General features: G+C 40.7%; 1 protein-coding gene across 8 annotated transcripts in view; it reads left to right on the top strand.

Moving 5' to 3' along the window:
• ARMC8 (armadillo repeat containing 8) overlaps nt 1-20,106 on the top strand; it is a 110,342-nt gene that overhangs the window by 738 nt on the left and 89,498 nt on the right. The window lies entirely within an intron of this gene.

Genomic DNA, 20,106 nt, shown 5'->3' with positions numbered 1-20,106 from the left:
TACCACGCCAGATCTGTGTGGCTTCTATCTCTTCCCAGCACCTGGTCACGGGCTGGAGCTGCTTGCTTCTTGGCAACGGAGATTTCATATCAGTTGCAACGTCTCCTAGTGTGTGTAGTTCTTTAAGCTCCCTTTCTCCGCTCTGCTGTGGAGGTCTCAGCCCTGTGAGTCTGAAGGAACCTGTGCCTGGCATTCCTTTTTCCTTCAAGGGGAGTCAAATGTTTTTTTTAAAAAAAAAAAAAAAAAAGGAATGTATTGACATGCCAGAAAGCAAACCTAGTTTGCTTGTTGAAGTTTAAAAATAAAACCAGAACGCGACTTTCATCGTGTACTGTGTTGCTCTTGAGAGAACCAGGACCAGGGGTGAAAGTTACTAGAAGGTACCTTAGAAGGGTTTTGCAACAAATGAGAGCTGTGCAACTGAGAAAAGTCAGTTTACCAGAGGCCCATTTGTTGTAGTTGGAAACCAGCCGGCAAAGACTGGTTGACCATCTTTTAGACTTGTCGTGGAAGTCAGTCCGATGTTGAGAGGGTGGCTGGATTGTAGATGACTTGTCAGGTTCCGTGAGTCTGTGGCTTCAACTGGTTTCTTTTCTTTTCGGTGACTTCTCCCATAAACACACTCACCTATCTTAGCAGTTAGCACGTTTGCAACAATTCGCGTTTAGAGCATTGTTGCAGTTAGAACATTGTTGCGGTTAGAGCATTGTTGCAGTTAGAGCATTGTTGCAGTTACAGAATTGTGGTATATTCTACCTTGATAATTTTTCTGGAAGGAGGGGAGCCGTACAGAAATATTTTCTCTGATCCATTTTAGTAATCCCTTTTTAAAATTTTTAAACTGTGACTGGGTAAATAATGTTCACCTAAGCATTGAATTTAAATTCAGTTACCGCGCCTCTGACTGACACCTAGGAACATTTTATGGGCGAACAGGCCAATGACTTTTCCATCATTATGCTGTTGTTGTTTTTAAGTCGCTTTTCTCAATTCCCTTTAATTATTCTCATTTATCCTTAACTTCACTTGAAGCGTCTTTATTTTTGTACGTTGTCAACTCATGTAGGGTACAGTTGAATGTTTTGTTTTGTTTTGTTTTCACTCCCTTAGTAATATTTCCTATTAAACTTTGTGCAAAAACTTCTTGACGAGTGTTCTGTACTTCTAGTTGGGATTTGCTTTAGCCCCAGTCTCATTGGGCCTCTCTTCCCCTTCACCTCCAACCACCTGTTTGTTGTTGTTGTTGTTGTTTTAAGGTTTTCAGAGTCTCAGGGTCTGGTCTTTCAGTTCATCAGTTCTGGAGCCTTGGGAAATCGGAGCTTTGGATAAATGATTTAAACTGTCTAGCCTTATTGATAATAATAATTTCAACTGAAGCCTGGATCTTTCAAAGTTCTACCTAGGGCACCACTTTTTGAAATACAAAATGCAGATGGAACAGGAATTAATAATCAAAAATTATCTTGAAAATAATTGACCCCTTTAATAGGCTACTTATTTTGCACCAGCTGTGTACAACACTCTTTAATGTATGCTTTAGGGAATGCACGATTGAGCTCAGCTATACCCTCAGGGAACTCACTGGTCTGAATGACTCCATAGCTTGAAAAACATAATTCACACCAGGGGCAAATCAAATGGTTTAGAGAATTTCCCTTCAAGGCCCTTTATATCTTCTCCTCTCTGGTGGCTCAGATGGTAAAGAAATCTACTTGCAATGCATGAGACCTGGGTTCTATCCCTGGGTTGGGAAGATCCCCTGGAGAAGGGAATGGCAACCCACTCCAATATTCTTGCCTGGAGAATTCCATAGACAGAGGAGCCTGATGGAATACAGTCCATGGGGTCACAAAGAGTCAGACATAACTGAGCGACTAACCACAACCTCTCTGAGAGATCTCATTCATTCTAAAACGTTACCTGTAGTCAACTCACACATCTACATTGTCAGCCTTGACTGTTCTCTATCTGGTCTCATGTCTTCAGTTGTGTGGATGTTAGCCATCACTTCCAACAAAGCACATTCCTTCCCTTAAGAGAACTTAGTCCTGACTTCCCATTTCTGTTAATGGTACTGTCTTTCATGGATCACCCACCATTAAACCGCTTGAATCATCTTTGACTCTTCCCTCTTTCATGCCCCTGAAGCTAATCAGTCCTTAAGTTCTTTTGGCTCTTCATTCTCAGTGTTTCGCACATCTGTCTATTCCTGTGACCGTCTTCTCTTTCAGGACCTTATCATTTTATGCCTGCATTGCCACAGTTCCTTGCCGTTTATTTTACTGCCTCTAGTAGTCCAGTTCTCCACATTAATTTTCCTAGCACACAGGACACACAGTTTCCTTGTTTCAATTCTTCAGTGGATTCCTGTTGATGAAAGGATGCTATTCCTATTCAACTTTGGATATAAGATTCTTTATCCTCTGCATGAACCTCCTATCCCATATAAAATGGCTTTCTCAAGGTAGAGTGATCTTGGATTCTTACCAACCTCAGTAGCCCTTGTCTGCCTGCCCATTTGCACACATGAATTCTAGCTTTGTATGTAACATATTTTGAGCTTTTGTCATTTGCCGAGCATGGCATTGGGTTTGAGAATACAGTGGTGAACTGCACAGACTGTCTCTGCCTTCTTGGAGATTAGTCTAATGGGGGAGAGATGTCACAGATCAAAATGTCACAGAGGTCTTTGTGAACGATGATTAGTGTTACGAATGAAAAATATAGGATGCTGTACCAGCATGTAATAGAGGAATGTGTTCAAGTATAGAGGTCAGTGAGCTAGGAAAGGTTTCCCTGAAGGAGTGACAATGAGTTAATAGTTCAAGGACAAGTAAGAACTAACTAGAAAAACAAGAGCATTCCAGGCAAGCTGGAATCCAGCTGAAATTAAGATTGAAATCAAGCTGGAATCAAGATTGCCAGGAGAAATATCAATAACCTCAGATACGCAGATGACATCACCTCCCTGATAGCTCAGTTGGTAAAGAATCCACCTGCAATGCAGGAGACCCCGGTTCAATTCCTGGGTTGGGAAGATCCCCTGGAGAAGGGAAAGGCTACCCACTCCAGTATTCTGGCCTGGAGAATTCTGTGGGCTGTATAGTCCATGGGGTCATAAGTGTCAGACACAACTGAGTGACTTTCACTTTATGGCAGAAAGCAAAGAAGAGCTAAAGAGGCTCTTGATGAAAGTGAAAGAGAGTGAAAGAGTTGGCTTAAAACTCAACATTCAAAAAACTAAGATCACTTCATGATGAATAGATGGGAAAACAATGGAAACAGTGACAAATTTTATTTTCTTGGGCTCCAGAATCACTGCAGATGGTGACAGCCATGAAATTAAAAGACACTTGTTTCTTCGAAGAAAAGCTATGACCAACCGAGACAGCATATTAAAAAGCAGAGACATTACTTTGCCAACAAAGGTTGTCTAGTCAAAACTATGGTTTTTCCAGTAGTCATGTATGGATGTGAGAGTTGGACTATAAAGAAAGCTGAGTGCCGAAGAATTGATGCTTTTGAACTGTGGTATTGGAGAAACTCTTGAGAGTCCCTTGGACAGCAAGGAGATCAAACCAGTCAATCCTAAAGGAAATGAGTCCTGAATATTCATTGCAAGGACTGATGCTGAAGCTGAAACTCCAGTACTTTGGCCACCTGATGCAAAGAACTGACCCTTAGAAAAGACCCTGATGCTGGGAAAGAGTGAAGGGAAGGGGGTGACAGAGGATGAGATGGTTGGATGGCATCACCGACTCGATGGACATGAGTTTGAGTAAGCTCCGGGAATTGGTGATGGACAGGGAGGCCTGGTGTGCTGCAGTCCACAGGGTCATAAAGAGTTGGACATGACTAAGCAACTGAACTGAACTGATTCCAGGCAAAGGAAACTTGTGTTGCAGAGGCCCTGAGGCTTTTAGTAATTATTCTGTTTTATCTTCTTAGAGAGTAAAGTAATTCAGAGATAAATGCTGGACCTTTCCTTCTTTTTAATCTAGCTATTCTTTATAGAGCTTCCCTGGTGTCTCAGACAGTGAAGAATCTGATGGCAATGCTGGACACCCAGGTTCGATCCCTGGGTGGGGAAGATCCCCTGGAGGAGGGCATGGCACTCCAGTATTCTTGCCTGGAGAACCTGCACAGAGGAACCTGGCAGGCTACAGTCAATGTGGTGGCAAAGAGTTGGACACAACTGAGCCACTCACACACTTTCACTCTTTATAACACTATGTTTTTTGTATGCTAGATTCTCAATAAATATTTGATTGAACTGTGTATTTGGAGGAATTGGAGGAAATCTCCAGGTGTCTTTCTTGGTCATAGACATGATCACCCTATCCCTCTTTCGTTTGCATTTAGCATTACAATGTCACTGTTTTCAACACATTTATACGTTTTCCCAAACTTTTGGGTGATTTTACATTGATTGCATTTTTTAAAAGTTTTTATTTTGAGATAGCTACAGATTCACAGGAAGTTGCAAAGAAAGTACAAAGAGATCGTTATGTATACTATGCCCAGTTCCCCCTTTTGGTCACATTTTATTTAACTATTGTATAATATCAAAACCACATAACCGTTATTGGTATAAATATGTATGTATCTCTCTATCATGTTATCACATGTGTATATTTGTGACACAGTCAAGATCTCCCTCATGCTACTTTTTTACAGTCACACCTTCCTACTCCCCCACACCCGGTATCTCTAACCCTGAGCAACAATTAATCTCTTCTCCATCTCTATGATTTTGTCATTTTTCTATAGTGTTACATAAGTGGAGTCATATGGCGTGTGACCTTTTGAGATTGGGTTTTGTCATTCAGTGTAATGCCCTGGAGATCCATCTAAGCTGTTGTAGATGTGTCAATAGTTTCTTCCTTTTAATTGCTGAGTAGTATCCCATGATATGGATTTATGATTTGGATATCTGAAAGATAGTTTGCTTAACTGTTCTCCTATTAGAAATTTCAGTTGTTGCAGTTTTTGGCTGTTAAAGCCTGCAATGAACAAACAGGTACAGGCTTTTCCGTGGACATAACTTTTTGTACCTCTGAGATAAATGCCCAGTAGCGCAATTTTAGGTTCTGTGGTCAATGTATGTTTAGTTCTTAAACTGACAAACTTCCAGAGTGACTGTACCATTTTACATTCCCATGAGTAACATAGGAAAGACCCAGTTTCTTTGTGTGATCACTAGCATTTGGCATTAGTTTTTATTCTAGCTGTTCTAATAGATGTATAGTGATATCTCATCATGGTTTTAATATACATTTTTAGTAATATTTTCATTACTTGCCATTCTTATTTTATTGAAATATGAATAAAATATTTTAGTGAAGTATTTTTTCATGTCCTTTTGCCCACTTTCTAATTGGACTATTTGGTTTTTGACTGTAGGGTTTTGAAAGTTCTTTGTATATTCTAGATATGAGTCCTTGGTCAGATAGATACTTCAAGAATATTTTCTCCCAGTGTGTAGCTTATCTTTTCATCCTCTTAAACATAGTTTAGAAAATGAACTTTGATCTCAATTTCACACCAGAAATTAATTCAAAATGGATCATAGATTTAATTGTAAAATATCAAATAAAACTTCTAGAATAAACAGAAAATTTCCAGAACCTTGGGTTTGGTAACAAATTCTTAGATATAACATCAAAAGCATGATCTGTTTTTTTTTTAATTGATAACTGGACTTAAAATGAAAATTTATGCTTTTTGAAAGACCCCGTTAAGAGGATGATTACACTTTGGTCACTTTGTAATGGTTTGAGAGACAAAATGATAAAATACCTTTGAATCATACTGTAGGCTGCAGAGACAGCTAAGGCCTTCCTTACATTCTTTTTCCAGTGCCATTATGCCTATTTGACAAGCAGCTCTTTGAACTGTATAGGATATTCCAAGTCTGGATATTCCTTGATTTTGTTCTGTTCTTGACGATTATAAACATTAGTTGGTCTTAAAGTGCATAGTGATTTACCTTTTTACATGGACAACTAACAAGAGTTTTTAAAAGTTGTTCTTTTCTGTGAAGTTAAGCCCAGCCATCCTATAAGTATGAATTTGGTCTCTCTTGGTTTTTAGTAGTAAATGCAAAGTAAAATCTCATAAGCGCATTTTAAAGTTTTCTCTTTGTTTACTCTACAAAACACCTGTGAAGACAGGGTATGTCAGGAGTTGGTGCTAAAAGAAAATCAGTATGAACTTCCTAATCTTTAATGGGAATGTGTGAAGAACAGAAGATGCTCATTGTATGTTTCTGGACATCTTGCTGTCTTTTTAAGGAAAGATTGCCACCTGAATTCAGACATCAAATGGTCAAGAAGTCATTTATGCTTTACCAAGAATTAGGTAGGGTCTTTCAGTTTCACTTGGAGATCTGGTCTTATTTCCTCCCATTCTCACCAAGAATTTTTAAAGTAGTGCCAAGAGCCAGGAATTTCAGTTACTTTGATTTTTAGCTTTTTGATTTCGACAGTTGTTTTGCAGTGCTGTGTATCGTGTTGGCTTCTAAGTAAAGGTATGGAATTATTGACAAAGGAGGATTTCGGTTATTATCTGGAAATTGGAGAACAGCTACCCTCACTGAGCAGTAGCGCTGTGATCCTTAGGACTGTTTAGATAGGAATGAAAAGTATTCCAAATAAGAGCTGTTTTGCAGAAGCAGCTCCCACTTGTCACTTCGGTAAAAGAAAACTGTTTTGATCTCATTTCATAAACTCAGAAAAATAAAGAATTAGCTGCATTCTCTGGTATAGTCATAAAAAAGTTATTGGGGGAGGGGAATGATGAGACAGAGTTGTGCTTTCTATTAAAAATGAAAAGTTCAGATTCCAGCCTGTAGAATCTATTAATATTTGGAAGTCTTTATGCTATGCTATGCTAAGTCACTTCAGTCGTGTCCGACTCTGTGCGACCCCATAGACGGCAGCCCACCAGGCTCCCCCGTCCCTGGGATTCTCCAGGCAAGAACACTGGAGTGGGCTGCCATTTCCTTCTCCAATGCATGAAAGTGAAAAGTAAAAGTGAAGTTGCTCAGTCATGTCCGACTCTTAGCGACCCCATGGATTGCAGCCTAACAGGCTCCTCCGTCCATGGGATTTTCCAGGCAAGAGTACTGGAGTGGGGTGCCATTGCCTTCTCTGTTGGAAGTCTTTACCACCTGCAAAATGATTACAGAATACACAATTATTTTGTTTCAGGAAGAATTTATTAGGCTTTCAATAAGTTGTAAGACATGACTGATTGAATAAGGAGAATGAAGAAAAGGAGAGTCATAATCATGATCAAGTATGACTGGCAAGATTTTTAGCTTTATATCTAGGTGGTATCCTCTACTGATATGGTGAGGATTAGAAGCAGACATGTTAGAGGAAAGTGAAAGTGAAACTCTCTCAGTCTCATCCGACTCTTTGTGACCTCATAGACTATACAGTCCATGGAATTCTCCAGGCCAGAATACTGCAGTGAGTAGCTGTTCCCTTCTCCAGGGAATCTTCCCAACCCAGGGATCAAACCCAGGTCTCCCACGTTGCAGGCGAATTCTTTGCCAGCTGAGTCACCAGGGAAGCCCAAGAATACTGGAATGGGTAGCCTATCCCTTTTCCAGCAGATCCTCCTAACCTAGGAATCGAACCAGGGTCTCCTGCATTGTAGGCAGATTCTTTACCAGCTGAGCTACCAGGGAAGCCTGTGTTAGAGGAATAAGGAAGAAAAATGAGTTTCATTTTGGACATGCTGCGTTTTCTGGAAATTCATTTAGAGGTGTCCAATAAGCAGTTGGATATTCTGGAATGTTTTCCACAGCACCAGGCAGTTTTCTCTAGTCCTCTGTGGATATCAGCTGGGTGCCCTACAGTTTAGCCCAGTTCTGATACTGTTTACTTGGAAATAGTATTTGATTCCACAGGTTAAGTCCTGCAAGACTGTCCCTGCTTCAGACAGCAGTTGCAAGTCCACATTGTTCTCCTGTCCTCTGACTGACCAGATATAAATCAAGGGATTGTACTACTCCCTTCTTGGATTCAGTTATTTGTCAGAATGGTTCACAAAACTCAGCAAAACATTTATTTATGTTTACCAGTTTATTTTAAAGGATAGATGAATAGCCAGGCGAAGAGGTACATAGGTCAAGATCTAGAAAGGTCCCAAGTTCAGGAACTTCTGTCCCTGTGGAACTGGGGTGCAAAATCTTCCTGGCCTGTGGATCCATTCACCTACCTGGAAACTCATCACATTTTATTTAGGAATGTTTATAGAGCTTTAATCTCCAGCCTCCCTCTCTCCCATTTCCCAGAGGTTGGTGGCTGGGACTGAAACTTCCAGCCCTCTAATCACTTGGTCTTTTTGGTAACCAGTCCCAACTTGAGTCCCAGGCCCCAGCCTGATCATTTATTAGCATAAGCTCTTGAAAAGTATGCCTTATGAAGAAGTAAAGATACTCATATAATGCAGGAAATTTTTCAAGAGTTTCAGGAGCTTTGTGCTAGGAACTGGAAGAAAGACTGAATATACTAGGCTGACCAAAAAGTTCATTCAGGAATGGAAAACCTGAATGAACTTTTCGGTTAACCCATTCTTTATTAAACTACAGATATAAAGATTTATGATTGCAGCCATGAAATTAAAAGACACTTACTCCTTGGAAGGAAAGTTATGACCAACCTAGATAACATATTCAAAAACAGAGACATTACTTTGCCAACAAAGGTCTGTCTAGTCAAGGCTATGGTTTTTCCAGTAGTCATGTATGGATGTGAGAGTTGGACTGTGAAGAAAGCTGAGTGCCGAAGAATTGATGCTTTTGAACTGTGGTGTTGGAGAAGACTCTTGAGAATGCCTTGGACTGCAAGGAGATCCAACCAGTCCATTCTAAAGGAGATCAGCCCTGGGATTTCTTTGGAAGGAATGATGCTAAAGCTAAAACTCCAAGTACTTTGGCCACCTCATGTGAAGAGTTGACTCATTGGAAAAGACTCTGATGCTGGGAGGGATTGGGGGCAGCAGGAGAAGGGGACGACAGAGAATGAGATGGCTGGATGGCATCACCGACTCGATGGACGTGAGTTTGAGTGAATTCCGGGAGTTGGTGATGGACAGGGAGGCCTGGAGTGCTGCAATTCATGGGATCGCAAAGAGCTGGACATGACGGAGCGACTGAACTGAACTGAACTGATAAAGATCTAATGGGCTTTCCAGGTGGCACAGTGGTAAAGAATCTGCCTCCCAATGCAGGCGATGCAGGAGACATGGGTTTGATCCCTGGGTTGGAAAGATTCCCTGAAGAAGAAAATGGCAACCAAGTCCAATATTCTTGCTGGGAAAATCCTGTGGACAGATGAGCTTGGCAGGCTACAGTTCATGGGGTCATGAAGAGTTGGACATGATTTAGTGATTGAACATACATAAAGGTCTAGTGCTTAAACCTGGGGAGATGATTATTATTGGGAATCATCAGTACATTGATCTGTGGATCTTAGCCTTTTAGGTTTAAGAGGCTCAACACCATCTTCCCCAGAAAAACATGCATCTGCCTAAAGAATCACATAATTTCAAGAGGCTCATGAATTCCCTGAAACCCACACAAAAATCTTGAGTTAACAGTTCCTATTCTTTATTCATTCCAGTCAGCCAGAAAAACATATCACAAAAATTTAAAACTCATTTAAAATAATTTTAGAATGATAACAAAATATAACACAAGGTTTTAAAAGTCATGTAAGGTACCATGTGGGAGACTTGGCTCTGAAGAACTATAATCTTTTTCCCAGAATATACCAGTGATCTTCCCCAAGGTGTATTGTATCTACAGAAAGGACTTTGTTGTAGCAGATGATGTAGCAGACCTGGGAGACAGAGCTAAGTGAGAAATTTCAGTAGGACAAAGTAAGGTCTGCTGCTGCTGCTAAGTCACTTCAGTCGTGTCTGACTCTGTGCGACCCCATGGATGGCAGCCCACCAGGCTCCCCCGTCCCTGGGATTCTCCAGGCAAGAACACTGGAGTGGGTTGCCATTTTCTTCTCTAGTGCATGAAAGTGAAAGGTGAAAGTGAAGTTGCTCAGTCGTGTCCGACTCTTCGAAACCCCATGGACTGCAGCCTACTAGGCTCCTCCGTCCATGGGATTTTCCAGGCAAGAGTATTGGAGTGGGGTGCCATCACCTTCTCCGAAAGTAAGGTCTGGACACAGGCAAAGTGGAATAGATTGAAATCACAAGTGGCCCATGATATTGGCATAATAGTCACAGACCTCAATGTGGATGATGGGTCAGGCAGATCCTGAGTGGTATACTATGATCGGAAAGTTAACATACCAATTGCTGGAAGAGACAGACTGAGTGTGGGTCAAGCACCATGGATAGCTCCAAGGCAAGGGTATTTACTGCCTCTAAAACTGAAACAAAGAAAGCCCTTTTTTTTCCTTTTTTAAATAAGGAGGCAGGTAGCCTGTCTGGACTGTGTCACCTCTGAGGTGTACCATGAATGATGGTACACTGGATCTCTAAGTCATTACATGACTGTAGTCTTGAAGAATAATTCAAACTATTTTTATGGTCAAGGACAATATCACACCCATGTCTGAGTAGCCTCATTCTGTTATGTCAGGATTGAGAAGTCGGCATTTCAATGCACCCTAGTGGATTTCCTGGTCTATCTTAACATTGTAGAAGGCATCTAAATAAACCTTTGCCAACCCAGAGGATGTCTCAATCTCTGTAAAACTCCTCACAACCCTTGTCACTCCAATGAGAAGGTTCTTGTTCCCTTGAACTTCCAGATTCTCCTGTTTGGCACCATAAATCCTCACATGATTCATTTATTCTGTCCAGAGGGATCTCTTCTTGGCCCTCAGTCTTCAGACATTTTTGTCTATTGAAGAGTGAATATAATTTAATAGTGAGAAGGAATCCTAAAAATCATCTAGACTCAAATATATAAAGAAAGCTGAGTGCTGAAGAATTGATGCTTTTGAACTGTGGTGTTGGAGAAGACTCTTGAGAGTCCCTTGGACTGCATGGAGATCCAACCAGTTCATCCTGAAGAAATCAGTCCTGAATATTCATTGGAAGGACTGATGCTGAAGCTGAAACTCCAATACTTTGGCCACCTGGTGCAAAGAAGTGACTCACTAGAAAAGACCCTGATGCTGGGAAGGATTGAAGGCGGGAGGAGAAGGGGACAACAGAGGATGAGATGGTTGGGTGGCATCACCGACTCAATGGACATGAGTTTGAATAAGCTCCGGGAGTTGGTGATGGATAGGGAAGCCTGGCGTACTGGAGTCCATGGGGTCACAGAGTTGGACACGACTGAGTGACTGAACTGAACTGAGACTCAAATAGCTGTTTGTGATTTGTACCATACTTTAAAAAGATAAACATTACAGTGTGCATATTAAATTGCTTCCAGTTCTTCAGACCACCTGTATGCAAGAGCTGTAATATTTTATTACATTAGAAACTCACTACAGAAAAAGTGGGCTTTTTTGGTAGCTCAGACGGTAAAGCATCTGCCTACAATGCAGGACACCCGGGTTCGATCCCTGGGTCAGAAAGATCCCCTGGAGAAGAAAATGGCACCCCACTCCAGTACTCTTGCCTGGAAAATCCCATGGATGGAGGAGCCTGGTAGGCTACAGTCCATGGGGTCACAAAGAGTCGGACACGACTAAGCGACTTCACTTTCACAGAAAAAGTAGAGGCTGTTCTTCATATTTCTTTTAAACTGTCATCTGATTTTCCTGTTGTAAAAAAGAATCCTCTTTGTGTGAGTAAAATTATGGAGTCTTGGTGTGAAAGAAGCTTGCAGACAGTCTTTAGTTTGTCCTAGTCACTTTCTTATTGGGAAAAACTGAGAACCAGAGAGGTTGACCTGTCCACTGTCATATACTATCATCTATAAAGTGTCAGAGTCAGGTTTCCAAACATGTAATTAGAAAAATATTTTTTGTGTGCACGACCTTACATTTTAGTATTTTATTTGAAGACTTTCTGTGAGTACTGACTTATTTGCTACTTATTTTAAAATAAGTTCTTTTAACATGTAAAATCTGATTTTCAGTCTTAATCATTTACTAAGAGGGTGCCTGGTTGGGATTGCACAGAGTCGGACACAACTGAAGCGACTTAGCAGCAGCAGCAGCAAGCTGCCTCTTATCCAAGTAGATTAAGTTAACAATTACATATTTAAGTATTTTCATGATTGTGTTTATGAGATTGAAACAGATTAAATTCTAGGAATTTTGGCTGTCATAAGTATGTTATATTCTATGCAGATGGGATCTGGCCAGACTCAAGTGCCATTTTATAAACTTTGAAAGTTGCTAGAGACTGCAGAAAAGAAGGGCTTTGGTGAATTTTGGGAAGGAGAATGCTTCAAACTTCTAGAATCACCAAAGAATGAATCCCATGATTTTTTAAAAAGTAAAGATAAAAGTAGTTTAAAAAATACCATGTGATAGGTCTGCAAAAATTGAATGAGAATCTGATTGAGTCTAATCAGGCTAAAAGTTTACTAGAATACAGAAAAGTAAAAGAAAAACCAAAATATATATGAAAGTTTGAGTTTACTTAGGCATTTTCTTCTAATTTTTCTTCCTTTTGGAGGCAGGTGGGAATTTTTTAATACACAGGAGGGTATGATAGCTGCAAGGAAAAGGTCAGTCGTTGTTGATTGGAGCTGAAACTCCAATACTTTGGCCACCTGATTCGAAGAACTGACTCATTTGAAAAGACCCTGATACTGGGACAGATTGAAGGCGGGAGGAGAAGGGGACGACAGAGGATGAGATGGTTGGATGGCATCACCGACTCGATGGACATGAGTTTGAGTAAGCTCTGGGAATTGGTGATGGACAGGGAGGCCTGGTGTGCTGCAATCCATGGGGTCTCAAAGAGTCGGACACCACTGAGCAACTGAACTGAACTGAACTGTTGATATTATCCTTTTTTGTACTGTTCCAGAGGGCGGTAGATTTTACCCCATCAATATTAGGGAAAAAAATTCTCCAGCAGTTAGTTTTATTTAATGGTGAAATTATGGCAGAGAAATACAGTGTCACTAGAACTCTTCAAGCAGCAGTGAGGCAGTATTTAGGATATTGTGACTTTATCTCACCAGAACACAGTCAAAACATGGGGAAGGGGTGACATATGATTTGAAAGTAAAGCACAGTTGAGTAAAATTTCAAAGTACCAGATTTCTGATGTTCTGGATTGTGACAGCCCGAATCTCTTTAGTGATACTATAGAAACACATCAGGGACTTCCCAGGTGGTGCTAATGGTAAAGAACCCACCTGCCAATGCAGGAGACCTAAGAGACACTGGTTCGATCCCTGGGGTCAGGAAGATACCCTGGGGGAGGGCATGGCAACCCACTCCAGGATTCTTCCCTGGAGAATCCCATGGACAGACGAGCCTGGCCAGCTACAGTCCATAGGGTCGCAGAGAGTCGGACACGAGTGAAGGGACTTAGCACACAACGTGTGCACAAACACATCAAGTGTTCTTGGACTTTAAAATGAATAATTGTGAATCTGTGACTGATCTAAGCAGTACAGTTATTTGGGAGTTCAGAAAATTGGGAAGCATTTGTTTGGACTGAGAGTTTTGGAGACATCAGAAAATCAAATCTTGGTTTTATTTATTTATTTTTTTTTAATTTTATTTTATTTTTAAACTTTACATAATTGTATTAGTTTTGCCAAACATCAAAATGAATCCGCCACAGGTATACATGTGTTCCCCATCCTGAACCCTCCTCCCCCCTCCCTCCCCATACCATCCCTCTGGGTCATCCCAGTGCCAAATCTTGATTTTAAACTGGGATGGAGAAGAAGATCTGAAGCTCGCAGTTGAGTGGAATTTTAAGAACTGTTTCATTTAGTGGTTCTCAACTCTACCAGACTCCACACCCTCTTCTTAAAACATATTTAGAAGCACCTCTTTGGCTCTCCTGAAGTGAAATTCATTAGTAACTGTTCTCACATGTAAATTTTTAAGGGTTGGCATGATGCCCCAGCTGTGTTAAGGGAGAAAGAGTAGGAAACTATGCCATTTAAATGAGTAAATACTCAGGTAATGGGAAGAAGTAATAAAGTAGTGCTGTGCTGTGCTAAGTCATGTCCTACTCTTGAGACCCCATGGACTGTAGCCCACCAGGCTCTTCTGTCCATGGGGATTCTCCAGGCAGGAATACTAGAGTGGGTGGCCATGTCCTCCTTCGGGGGATCTTCCCAACCCAGGGATCGAATGCAGGTCTCCTGCATTGCAGTCAGATTCTTTACTGTCTGAACCACCAGGGGAGCCCAAGAATACTGGAATGGGCAGCCTATCCCTTCTCCAGAAGAACTTCTTGACCCGAGAATCTAGCTGGGGTCTCCTGCATTGCAGGTGGATTCTTTACGAGCTGAGCTACCCAGGAAGCTGAATAAAGAGGTGATATATTTGCAAGTAAGGTTAGTTTAGCTATAAATATGACTGTTGTATGACAGATTGATATAAGTATGATGTGATGGTTACCTAAATACAATAAATTATATTAATTTTGATGTGACTTTCTGAAACAAAAGGTACTTTTGGTAAAGTACCTAACAAGACAAAGTTCAAGTCTAACCTTTTCTATATTCTTTTGGGAATTGCATTTTTTGAAAATGTTATAATAAAATGATGTTGAACATATCTTGTGTTTGTATGTAAAATGGAGTTAGAGTCTAGGCTCAGGATATTAAAATTTATTTTGCGACATGACTCTATAATGGAAAGTCTTTTGGAATGTGGGCCTATTGTCCCACTCACAGGACAATTGCCCACTAGATATTAGTAGCATCTACTGTCATTCTGACAGTCCCAAATCACTTCCATAGATTTACAGAACATATTTTAGGCTGTCCATGTTGAGAACGGTTCTCTGGTGATGTGTGTGTATTAGTATGCCTTCCTCTTTTTCCTCTGCACTCCTCCCTTCCCCCAGCTTGTGAAGTGTATAGTATGAGATGGAAATAAAATGTGCTGTTAAACATTTCCCCCCATAGCATGTATAGCCCTCTAATATCAGGCATCATTTATTTATTATGTTTATTGCTTTTTATCATACTCCCCTTGCTGAAATGTCAGTTCTGCAAAGGTGGGCTTTTTTTGGTCATTGCCTAGGCTGTGTGGTTGTTTAACTGTTGACTGAATTAAAGAGTACAACTTTAGCTTTTTTTTGTAGTCCTGAGTGTATATTATAATCACGGTAGTACTAAACTACATTTCTCAAACACACCACATTGCTTCAGAACTCTTTTGCATGTGCTATGGTCTCTACCTCTAGTCCTTGTCTTTTTTCCTTCCCTTTTCACCTAACAATAATATATTAGTCTTTCAGATTAATCATCCTGCTGCTTAGATACCATCTCCCATTCCACCTCTACCTTCTGTACTTCAGTTAATTATATCTTCAACTTTCTTTTTATTTTGTGTTCATTTTTATGGTTATACTTATCCTCTGGTAGAAATAACAACTGTAACTTACTTACCTGTTTCCTTTCTGTGTTGAATGCCTTGAGGGTAAGGGACTGTATCTTATCTCTGTTACCAGCACCTAGTAAATTAAAGATATTCACATGTTGAATTTCAGCATGAAATAGGTTTTAAATGAATCTTTGTAGAGCTCAGACATTCTATTTTTGGGGTTGTATTCCTTTCATCTCTCCCCTAAACCAAGGTTTTCCCTGACAATGCTGAATGATCAACATTATGAGTAATTTTATCTTGGAGTTCCTAGTAGTTTGTGGAATAATTGACATACGAAAGTTTGATTGGCAATAACCAGTTTAAAATTCATTTCTTAGGGGTCAGAATTCCCCATTGAGAATTAGAATATTTTAATTTCTAAAGAACACATGAATTAAATGAGAAAATAGATATGAAAATGCTTTGTAAACTATAACTTGCTAAACAAGTATCAGGTATTATAAAAATATTTATATTCTGTCTACCTTTTCTTTCTGGGTTGGTTGCATGGGAACGAGAACACTAGAGATGATTACTCCTTGGAACTTCCCCAGTGGTTAAGACTCTGCACTGCACTGCAGTGCGTGCGGGTTTGATTTCTGTTTGGAGAACTAAGATCCTGCATGCTGTGCACTGTGGCCAGAAAAAAAAGAAAGATTACTCCTTGACCTATGTATTGGTATTCTTAACTGTGATCAAATATTTTCTGAGTCTGTTGTTATACCTGCAGTTATAATGAAAGTAATAAAAAGTGCACTGATGATTGCTTTTAATGAATCTTTTCTACATTTTTAAGTTTTTAAAAAATCTCAAGTAATGAAAGGTTAGAGTTTTAAGTTCAGCACTCGAATGCATATTTATTTCTTGCTAAGTGCTTAGTTTGCTCTGACAATAAGGCTGTTATCAGGTGAGGACAGGTATCTTTCTGAATGTGCTATGCTTGGTCACTCAGTCATGTCTCACTCTTTGAGACCCCATGGATCTCAAAGAGATCCTGCTAGGCTCCTCTGTCCATGGGGATTCTCCAGGCAAGAATACTGGAGTGGGTTACCATGCCCTCCTGCAGAGGATTTTCCCAACCCAGGAATTGAACCCAGGTCTCCCACTTTGCAGGCAGATTCTTTACCATCTGAGCCACCAGGGAAGCCCATCTGTCTGAATAATTAAGCTTTAACCATGAATATGAATATCAATACCCGAGAAGAGCATTTGTTACACTTTAAAAAAATATTTTTTTTAATTCAAAAATAGAATTTTCCTGAAATCAGTATTTGTATGGATCATTACAGGAGTTTTTCCTGTAATACATGCAAATGTGTTATCTCATTTGCTCCATACTCTGAACTATGCGGTGACATCACCATTTTATACTTGAAGACAACAGTCTCAAAATTTTGTTTTTGCCCTGAGTCGTGAAGTAGTAGAATTAGGTTTCAAACCCATCTTCTAATGCTGGATCATGTTTTCTATTCTACCACTCAGTGCCTGAATATAGTAAAAATAAAGAACATACTATTTTAATGAAATATACATAGAGCAAGATTTTAATGAAATGAAATTGATATTTTCTTATTAACATTTAAGAAATGTTAATGAAGACAATGAGTTCACTGTTCATTGTCTAATAAACCCATTGTTTCATTTCAGGTTTTAAAACTTCAGTTGAACACATTTACTTCTAATCTTTGAGTTAAATCCCATTCAAGTCTAGGACTTAGTAATTTAGTATTCAAGACCTTCCCCAAAGAATTTTTTTTTCCCCTGAAGTTAGGGTTTTATTCACCCCAGCCATGGGTAGTTTATTCAGAAGGGCAAGTAGAGAATGTTCTAGTGTGCCTTTTCAGCATGTCTGACCAGTTTTCCGAGCTATCATTAAGTTTTTCCTCTTTTGTGCTACCAAAGAGGAATAAAAGGTAGGGTGAGCATATAGCCTGGTTTGTCTCCAACACTCTGCATTTATGCGTGTTATCTGTGACAAGTATTAATAGTGCTGTCTTTCAGTCCTAAAAGTATCCTGGTTTGGATGGTAAATTTGAATGTCTGTTCATTGTCTGTTTATTGTTATGTAACAAATTACCCCAAAACTTATCTGCTTAAAACATTTGGCATCTCAGTTTCTGTAGGTCAGGATTCAGATGTGGCTTAGCTAGTGCCTCGGCCCCAGAGTTCCTTGTGAGGTTGCAGTCAGGGTATCAACAGGAGCACCTCTTCTCACCCGAAGACTGAATTGAGGGGGCATACACTTCCAAGCTCACTCACAGGGTTTTTGGCAGGATTTAGTTCCACATGGGCTGTTGAACTGAGGGCCTCAGTTCCTTACTGGCTCTTGGCCAGGTGCTCCCCTTAGTTCCATGCCATGTGGACCTCTCCATGGGGCAGCTTGCAACAAGGCAGCTGGCTGTTGACAGAGAGGGGGACAGACAGACACAGACATGGACACACAGAGAGGGAGAGCTCTGCAATGCCATTATATCACTTCCGCTGCTTTCTTGCTAGAATCAAGTCACTATGACCAGTCTTCACTCAAGGGGAGACATCACACAGGACTTGAATTTGAGAAAGTGGGATCACTGGGGCGATCTCAGAGACTGCCTGTCACCTAATAAAAGGAAAATTGCTTCCACATAATAGTTCTCCACAGTGGAATACAACTTATTTGTTTCTGTCTTCCTTCAAAAAGAAATTTGTTTCAAGCGTCTCATCTTTCTTTAATGTTTAATACCTGTTCATACATATGTACATTCAGCTCTACTTAGAATTAAACTAGTTCACAGATTTGGCATATATAAACTTTCCGCTTGAAGGGATCTGTGTCCATATTCACATAATTTGGAGGGGTGCTATTAAGCATAGAAATGGAACAGGTTTTTAATACATTTGCGGTGGCTTCTGAAGCTTTGAATGGGTAAAAGGAGTTTAGAGCTAGGTTTTGAGGGCTTACTAGGCCATTTGTTTGAAGCCTTGTGCCAAAAGGCAGAGGTCGTAGTGTGACCCTGGCTAGCATTGCTCTCCTTCATGGGTACAGACTGTACCCTGAGCTTCAGCTGGCTCCCTGGCACATCTGCTCTCTTGGTGGGGAGGATGGAGCATCACTGTGTACAATCCCTTCCAGCTCCTGAAAGCTATAACTACAGTTGAAAGGGTATTGGTGTTTTGAAGTGAGGGTGAAGCTACTTCTTGAAAGGACAGATCATCGGAAACTCTAGCCTTTTGGCTTCTGTGGGAAGGAGGGAGGAAGGAACTCTAGTGCTTTTCATATTTCAGGAGTAAGTACGTGCCCAGATGAAACTGTCCCTCACCAAAATCCACGCTGTTGCTGGCAAGAATGAAAGAGCCCCCAGGTTCTCTTCACCCCTGCCGACCCCAGTATCACAGCCACACTCATCCTTCCCTCCAGCTCATCAAGATTAAACTCTTATTCTCTATTTACATTAACCTCCACAAGAAGCCCAGGACTCTGGGGTCCTTCCTCTTGCCCATGTATCTCCATTTACTTTTCTAGCCAGATTCCTTGCCTCTCTCCTTCTTTCATGGGATTTCCCTTGTCCTCAGCCTCTTCTCCAAACATTTCCCTCATCCTTCTGTTTCGACTGAAACTGAGCTTTTCACTTGTTGACATCCCTTTCCTCAGTTTTCTCCTGCAGTCTTCTCAGCTGGTGGCTCTTTTCCTTCCCATGTCCCTCATATCTCCAGGAGAGAATTGTTCTCATGGATCTTTTCAGACCCCTCTCTTCCCTTTTTCTGAATGTTCCAGCTCTGCATCTCATCAGACTCTACCTTGTTGTAGTCATCGATAGATCCCCTGGCTTCCCAGGTGGCACAGTGCTAAAGAATCCTCCTGCCCATGTAGGAGACACAGGAGATGTGGGTTTCATCCCTGGGTTGGGAAAATCCCCTAGAGAAGGGAATGGCTACCCCCTCCAGTATTCTTGCCTGGAAAATTCCGTGGACAGAGGAGCCTGGTGGGCTACAGGTCATGGGGTTGCAAAGAGTCAGACACAACTGAGTGACTGAATATGAGCATAGATCTTCTGGATCAGTCCCCCTCATATCTTTTAAGATTTGAGCTCCTAGCTTGTGATCACTTTTTCCCTAGCATTATTTCTGTGGTAATTTATGCAAATTTCACTAACTATATAGACAATTTTTCTAAAATTCTAGACTTCTCCAGTGATCATATCCTCTGTCCTACCTTGAGGTATTTGCCCTCATGGTTTTTTCCTAGACCTTGACCTTGATGTAATAACTAAATCCCTTCACTAACTAAAATCCCTTCATAATCTCAATTTTTCACATCCTGGCCACCACCTTCTGTCCTCCCTAACGATTCCTTCTACCACCCGAACACCTGCAACCCTTCTCAGTTCCCTTGTTACCTGCATTGTATTAATTCTACCACTCTTTCACTGGTCTTCAGGAGGCCTGTCATAATCACAATCTTGCATATACTCTCAACTCAGCTGACCTCTTCCTCTGGCTTTGTCATCCTTGCCTGGTGAAATTCCAGCTCTGATTAAACCCAGCTCTCTTATTCATGCCTACTTCTGTATATTTAAATGTAGTTGGAGAAGAACACAGCCATGCTGACTGGTCTCACTTTAAA

The sequence above is a fragment of the Bubalus kerabau genome, chromosome 2 (genome assembly GCF_029407905.1).
Source record: "Bubalus kerabau isolate K-KA32 ecotype Philippines breed swamp buffalo chromosome 2, PCC_UOA_SB_1v2, whole genome shotgun sequence".
In the NCBI taxonomy this organism is placed as follows: Eukaryota; Metazoa; Chordata; class Mammalia; order Artiodactyla; family Bovidae; genus Bubalus; species Bubalus kerabau.
This window is presented reverse-complemented; position numbering and strand designations above follow the sequence as displayed.